Source organism: Melanerpes formicivorus, unplaced genomic scaffold, assembly GCF_026170545.1.
Source record: "Melanerpes formicivorus ecotype bairdi unplaced genomic scaffold, bMelFor1.0.p_v2 SCAF_2, whole genome shotgun sequence".
Lineage (NCBI taxonomy): Eukaryota > Metazoa > Chordata > Aves > Piciformes > Picidae > Melanerpes > Melanerpes formicivorus.
In genome coordinates this window covers 33,133,774-33,142,060 of record NW_027142354.1, presented here as the reverse complement: position 1 = coordinate 33,142,060, position 8,287 = coordinate 33,133,774, and positions in this window count along the sequence as shown.

Genomic DNA, 8,287 nt, shown 5'->3' with positions numbered 1-8,287 from the left:
GCTAAATTAACTACTTGTGTTACTCACTGTGGCTTTTGCATTTTTGCCAAGATTAGGCTAAGGCCAGAGAAGGGAAAGAACTTTCTTATTGCTTTAAAATCACAGAATCACAGAATTTGAGAATCACTGAGGTTGGAAGAGACCTCAAAGATCATCAAGTCCAACCTGTCACCACAGACCTCATAACTAAACCATGGCACCAAGTGCCACGTCCAGTCCCCCTTGAACACCTCCAGGGATGGTGACTCCACCACCTCCCTGGGCAGCACATTCCAATGGTGAACGACTCTCTCAGTGAAGAACTTTCTCCTCACCTGTAGTGGTGAGAGAAGGCCCAGCTCTCCCTCCCTCCTCCGGACAGAGGAGGGTTCCCCCCCTGTGCCCCCTCTCTCCCCCTACATCCCTTTTTTCCCAAAAAGGGCTATGGAGAGAGAAAAGGTAATTAATAAGGATGAAATTTTGTTAGGCCTCAAAGTGCATAAGGGATTAGTTCTCTTATCTGTTGTCCAAGGTCACTCCAGCTAGTTGCTCAGAAGCAGACAGGCTGGAAAGGCAGAACAGACTGGAACAGAGACTCAAACTGAACTAAAGTTGCATTCTACCAATCTACCAATGAAATTCCTTTAGAATATCATGTTTTCGTTTTAATACCAAAACATTCAGCCAGAGTGTTCCAGCACTGTCCCTTTCTTAAAGGCACAGCCTAAAACGGTCACATCACCTTGAGCCTAAATTTCCTCTGGCGCAGCTGAGACTGTGTCCTCTTGTTCTGGTGCTGGCTGCCTGGGAGAACAGACCAATTCCCTCCCGGCTACAACCACCCTTCAGGTAGTGGTAGACAGCAATAAGGTCTGCCCTGAGCCTCCTCTTCTCCAGGCTAAACAGTCCCAGCTCCCTCAGGCTCTCCTCATAGGGCTTGTGCTCAAGGCTACCCCCCAGCCTTGTTGCCCTTCTCTGGACACGTTCAAGTGTCTCAATGTCCTTAAACTGAGGGGCCCAGAACTGGACAATACTATGGTCTGGATGACTGGTTCATTTCTAATGCAGACAGTGATATAATATAATCATATCACTGAACTGAAGGGTAAGAAAAGGGAGAAGTGGTGTGCTTTAATGATGTGCTTTGCATGCAACGTTAAAGTAGCTGTAACTTTCAAGGAGTAGAGAATATATCAGACAATTGGAGAGGATGTTCAGAAACAATGCCATGTATCAACTAGAAGGTGCATCAGGTAGAGCTCATTGTATCTTTGGGGTCTGGTGTTTCGATTTTTGTTTGGTTTGGTTTTGTTTTGTTTGGTTTGATTCGTTGGTTGGTTTTGGTGTTTGTTTGGGAGTTTTGTTTGTTTGAGGGTTTTTTTGCTTGGTTTGGGTTGGGGTGTTTCTAATATTTTTTGAAGGAGGGTAAGGGGTTTGGGGTTTTAATTGTGTAATCAATTACCAAACATTTTCGAGCAGGTTTCATTGACTTATCCTCACCTTACTCTGGTGACACAAGTATTCATCCACTGCTGGATGCATGGTAACAGTATACTCCTAAGAGAGTCGCCATCTGAAATACATGGGGTTTTGTCATACTGCAAAGGATAGTTTCAGTATGCTAGGGCAGGATCTCCTATACAAAATAGTGCACCTTTGGCAAAGGACAAAGGAAGGAAAGCTCATAGCTTCAGACAAATCTCATAAGAAACAGCTAGTCTGTAAGGCTGACATTTGAGAGATCAAAGTCAAACACAATGTGTTATTTCCAAACAGTTGTTCCTGATTTGCAGGCTGTCCCACTGTGGTGTCCAGATTCCCTGGCAAGAATTCAAGGGTCTCCTCATTCATGATAGGAATGACCTCATGTCTTGCACACTGAGAGTGGCAATATAGCATGTAAACATTTTTGTAGCTGGTGTGGTTTCTTCTGCTTTCTGAGATTAGAAATGCTTCAGATCTTGTCACTAGTGTTTTCGCATCCAGGTTTTTTTCTCTTTTCCTGATGCCACACTGTGACCTGGCCTGAAAGCTGAGTCAGTCTGTTGGTGACTGACCAGCAAGGACTATGAGCTTCTGTCATAATGTGGTTTTGAAGGATCTTTGTTTCCTGCCTGTACAAGGCACCTTGTGCAAGACAGCCAGCTGAATTTGTCAGGGGTAGGAGCTGTGTTCTGAAGTTTTGGAAAAATGTAATGGCAACTGGGGCTCTCCAGGTTGCTGGAGGAATTGTTCCCAGGTGGACTAGATGTGTTTGTGTGCGCCCTCTGAGCTCTTAGCTGTTGTCCCTCTCCGTGTGCACAGTGGTGTTGCTGGGGAAGCCTTCAGGAGTCTCCTTTAGTGAAGGGTCCAGTGTTGTTATCCTCACCTGTGAGATAGCTACTTGCTCTCTAAATTCAGTGTCAACCCTCCTGAGTGTGGGCATATATTCAGTGCTTACTACTGTATGCAGAAAGATTTCTTTACTTTTGCTGGTAGTTTTATTTTTGCATAAATTTTCCCATTCTGATAGTTTTATTTTCCCAGGATGTCAGCCTTGTGCCTTCTCAATACCTCTGCAGGAATAAGAGCAGCAGCTAGAAGTGCCTAATTACCTCACTTATAAACTGTTTAAAATTCTTGAGAAGTCTGCATATAATTGATGTCTAATAGATTAATTTTTCTTGTCTGATAAAGCTGAAACAGCCTAATACCAGCCAGAGGTACCTGATGAGTTACTCTTCCAGTCCTGGGGAAGTCTGTGTTGCCAAGAAATTTCAGCAATAAGCTTCAAAGAGGAACTTCGTCTAAGGTGAGGAGTAACTCTTTTGATGAGCAGTCCTTTAGAGTGCTAACTTGGGTTTAGGACAGTGTATTTCTGAACAACAGCATCAGTTTCACCCTATTCCTGTTTCCTCCTTGGGTTTGCAAGCAATACCTATACTGCCATGTTTTATGGTTTCCCTTACCTCCCGTGAGGTTACTTTAAACTCATTGATCAAGATGTTTGTTGTGATACACCAGTTTGTCTTAAAACCCCCATCTTTCCCCCATCTTTTTGAATGCTTGTAATGAATAATAAAAAATATGGCTGCTCAAAGTTTGGGGGGCGGGGTGTGTGTTTTTTCTTTTCTTCTTTTTTTTCCCCCAGCTACAGGCAAGCCTCAATTTATTTGGAACATGTTAGAGATCTCTTTGAAATCTTATCTATATCTGGGATAATTATCTGCTCAGTTGAATTACAGTGAAGGGCCAATCCCTGAGGTGAATTTCAGGTATTCCACTGTTAATTTTCAAGTCAAATTATGGAACAGTCCCCAAACTCTCAACATTTTATTCATTAGGTCATTCTCCAATAAAACAGAGCCAACAGGCACTCTGAAGAGTAGAATTTAAGCATTTTGATTGTATTTAAATCTTGGTAACCATCAGCTCCTTAGTTACTAAGGGTGTGTCTGCTAAGAACAATCTCTCATCTGTCACTGGGCTTTTGAGTGACTGTGATTTCAGATCCAGAGCTGAGACAGGTAATTAAATGGTTCATACTTCAGTTGAGAGGAGTGCTAATTGTTGATATTGCTATCCACAAGAGTGCTGCTTTTTCAACTAATTCCACATTCTTACACAATTTTGATTTCTAGTTAGGAAAAATTACGTATGGGCTGATTGTAGCTCATTTGTAAAGGTATATCAGCTACAAACTATCCAGAATCTGCAAAGATATAGAAATGCTGGTTAGAAGTTACAGAAGCAGGTCAGCAAAAGTGTCCAAACACTGCAAAGAATTCTTGGTACCAGCACACTATTTTCACTCCATCCCAACAGTGCTGAACCCCTCCTGCATCACTGATCTTCCCTGGTTAGACAATAATACATTTAGTCCAGGCATACTTGATCAGCTCAGAAACACTCACTTTCACTGCCTTTTTGATGCAGGAAGCTGCTTCAGGAACCCTTTAAAAACCATTTTCAAAATTTCTTAGGCTGCTTACCAGCAGTTACTGACTGAGGAAGTTCCATCTAGGGGAAAATTCAGTTATTGGAAGTGAAGTTGTTCTCACCTGTGTGTTACCCCAGACCAAGGATGTGAATACATGAATTGGATCTGAGAAAAAATAAAATGCCTCTCTTGTTTATTATTCATCAGGATACACAGATGTCATATGTGTCATTTGCTCACCTTGCCTACAGCAACAATTCTGAATGTTTATCTGCCAGCCTTAGTTTCTTCTCGTATTACAGAGGATACTCAAGTCGTACTGCTGTAGGACAGCAGCTGTGTAGCAGCATCAGTGAACTGAACACGATGTTGCAAGAGAGAGCTACAGAGACACTACCAAAAGGCACTGCTATTGTGATTCAGGATAGAGTTTAGTTACCACTGTGTGACCAAGCTGGATTTGTCAATATCTCAGGCAATTTTCAGTTAACAAGTTCCATAGGATGCTCTTTGCAAGGCTGATTTTTCTGTACTTTGTGTGCTGCCTTTGGAAGGGAACACTGGGAACCAGTTTTGAAACTTACTGTCTCCACTCCCATAGGGTGCCACAGTTCAACTGCTGAGCTAGGTGTTTCTTCCATAAAATACCATATCTGAGGGACTTTGTTCCTTCTTTGATGGGCTATAGACAATCACATCTGCATCTTAATTTAGCATCTAATTGTTTATTAGCTGTACTGTAAAGCTCTTTATCACTTCAGTTACGTGGCTACAGTAATTAGTGTTTATATTCCCAAGGCCTGCATAGCAGCGCTTTAACACTGCACAAGAAGATGAAACACTCTACAACAGAGCACAAATTGAGCTCCCAGAATTTCTAATTTTACATCCTGAAGTTTTGTAGAGCTTTGCTGTGGGAGTATTTCCAGCAATGGGGTCATGGGCAATCTAGTATAGTCATTTTGAGTGGATGTCACAGCAGAGATGTAGAAAAATACTCACAGGAAGCTTCCAGGCTCATGTAGCTTTCACTGCACTGAGGAACACAAGGGCTTTTCACTAACAAACACTTGTTTGCTAGTGCTGTGATCAGTGGTCTTTTGCAGGACTGGAACAAAAATATTGATTTGGCTGCCTTCAGCATTTCTGTATTCTTGACTATATTTTTGTAAAATGTTGGAGCAGCTTCTAGAAACATACAAGAACTAAAAGTCAATTTCATTCTGCTCAAGGACAGCCAGCACCAGAACAAGAGGACACAGTCTCAAGATGCACCAGGGGAAGTTTAGGCTCCGGGTGAGGAGAAAGTTCTTCACAGAAAGAGTAATTGGCCATTGGAATGTGCTGCCCAGGGAGGTGGTGGAGTCACCGTCCCTGGAATGTTCAAGAGGGGATTGGATGTGGCACTTGAAGCCATGGTTTAGTTAGTCATGAGGTATTGGGTGATAGGTTGGTCTTGATGATCTATGAGGTCTTTTCCAACCTTATTGATTCTATGATTCTATGATTCTATGACTGGCTTGCTTTGTTGCTATGCAGCATCTCTGTGAGGTGTGACTTTGGTTTATTCAGTAATACATGTATTTCTGAGAACAGCCTCTGTAAGAGCCTGCCCAAACATAATCTTCAAACAACATCGATTTTTGGCCACTTGATTATCTTACCAGGTATCAGAGCAGACAATACAGTTATCCCCAGTTCAGTATTTGTGTAAGAGGGACAGGCCACCTTGGAATAACTGCATTTGTCTTTAACTTGCCATTGCTGCATTTTTCCCTGTCACTCAGGGTGTTGCAGCATAGTCTCCTTGTAGCTACTTTGAGATGTCACCACACAATCATATATTGCTACTGCTTCTGCTGGCCAGGCAGACAGCAGATTCCAGCCCTTCAGAGATGGCCACAGTGCTGCCTCCTGTACCCACCTGTAAGGAATCCCTGTTCCTCTCTTCTCCTCCAAGAGCAAAGCAAATCTCTTAGCTTTAATTTTGGAAGTAATTTTCATGCCATCATTTCTGCAGCAGCTGGTTTCCATGGAAACAAAGAGATGACTGGCAGCATGTACAGGAAAGAAGATTGCTGACCTGCTTGTCCTCCCCTGGCCTTTGCTGTTGCTGGGCTTCCCTCCATTTGCAAATGCTCTGCCCATTGATGTGAGGTGGGTAAGCCCAGACACAAAGCTTTCATCTTGTTCCACTGGCAGATGCCACTCATCCTCCTCATCTTGCCCCATCTGTACTGTAAAACGAGCCAGTGGGGAAGACCAGCCTGGTTAAAGAGGGAGCTTTCACAAGAACTCAGGGAGGAAAAAAAGAGTGTACCAACTTTGGGAAAGGGGCAGGTGAACCAGGAAGCATTTAAGGATATTGTAAGGTCATGCAGAAAGAGAATCATAGATTCAAAAGCTCAGTGTGAACAATCTGGCCAATACTGTCAAAGATAATAATAAGTGCTTTTACAAATACATTAATAACGAAAGGAGGGCCAGGGAAAAGCTTCATTCCTTATTGAAGGAAGGAGGGAACATAGTAGCAGAAGACAAAGAAAAGGCCGAGGTACTGTGACAGATTCATCTTATTTGTAACATCTTACTTGCCTCAGTCTTTAACAAAAACACTGACTATCCCCAGGGCAACTGGGCTCTTGAGTTGGTAGATAGGGATGGGGAGCAGAACATCCCTCCTGTAATCCAGAAGGACGTAGTTAGTGACCAGCTGTGCCACTTAGACCCTAACAAGTCTATGGATCCAGATGGGATTCATCCTAGGGTGCTTAGGGAACTGGCACAAAAGCTGGCTAAGCTGCTCTCCATCATTTATCACTGGTCCTGGCTAACTGGGGAGGTCCCAGATGACTGGAGGTTGGCCAATGTGATGCCTATCCACAAGAATGGCCGGAAAGAGAATCCAGAAAACTATAGGCCTGCCAGCCTGACCTCAGTACCTGGCAGGGTTATATGGAGCAGGTCATCCTGAGTGCCATCGAGAGGCAGGTACAATAAAACCAGGGGATCAGGCCCACCCAACCTTGGTTTAGGAAAGGAAGGTCCTACCTAACCGATCTAATCTCCTTCTATGGCTGGGTGACCTGCCTGGTAGATGAAGGGGAGGGCTGTGGATGTGATCTACCTAGACTTCAGCAAAGCCTTTGACACAGTCTCCCACAGCATCCTTCTGAAGAAGCTGGCAGCCCATGGCTTGGATAGGTGCACCCTTTGCTGGGTTAACACCTGGCTGGGTGACCAGGCACAGAGAGTGGTTGTGAATGGTGCAGCATCCAGTCGGTGTCCAATGACCAGCGCTGTCCCCCAGGGATCAGTACTGGGCACAGTTCCATTCAACATCTTTATCAATGACCTGGGTGAGGGGATCAAGTCAACTGTTAATAAATTTGCAGATGACACCAAGGTGGGAGGGAGTGTGGATCTCCTGGAGAGTAGAAGGATGCTGCAGAGGGACCTAGACAGGCTGGGTTGATGGGCTGAGGCCAGTGGTATGAGGTTTAACAAGGCCAAGAGCAGGGTCCTACACTTTGGCCACAATAACCCCATGCAGGGCTACAGACTGGGGTCAGAGTGGCTGGAGAGCAGCCTGGCAGAGAGGGACCTGGGAGTGCTGGTTGGCAGCTGGCTGAACATGAGCCAACAGTGTGCCCAGGTGGCACAAAAGGCCAATGTCATCCTGGCTTGGATCAGGAATAGTGTGGCCAGCAGGAGCAGGGATGTAATTCTGCCCCTGTGCTCAGCACTGGTGAGGCCTTACCTTGAGTACTGTGTGCAGCTCTGGGCCTCTCACTTCAGGAAGGATATTGAGGTGCTGGAGTGGGTCCAGAAGAGAGCAATGAGACTGGTGAGGGGGGTGGAGGGAAAGTTGTATGAAGAAAGGCTGAGGGAGCTGGGGTTGTTCAGCCTGGAGGAGACTTAGAGGGAACCTTATCACTCTCTACAACTACCTAAAAGGAAGTTGTAGCCAGGCAGGGGTCAGGCTCTTCTCCCAGGCAACTAGTGACAGGACAAGAGAGCATGGTATGAAGCTACACCAGAGGAGGTTTAGGTTAGGTATGAGGAAGCACTTCCTCACAGAAAGGGTGATTAGGCACTGGAATGGACTGCCCTGGGAGGTGGTGGAGTCACCATCACTGGAGGTCTTTAAGAAGAATTGGATGTGACACTTGGTGGCATGGTTTAACTGATGTCATGGTGTTAGGTCATAGGCTGGACTTGATGATCTCAGAGGTGTTTTCCAGCCTCAAAAGTTCTCTGATTCTGTGATCCTGTCTCTCTGGGCAGCTTGTCCTGCAGCTATGGGAGAAGGTCAGAGGGAAGAAGAGTCTTGAGATATCTGCAATCCCTCTTTCCACTGCTGCAGCATTCCCAGGCTCCAGAAGAGAT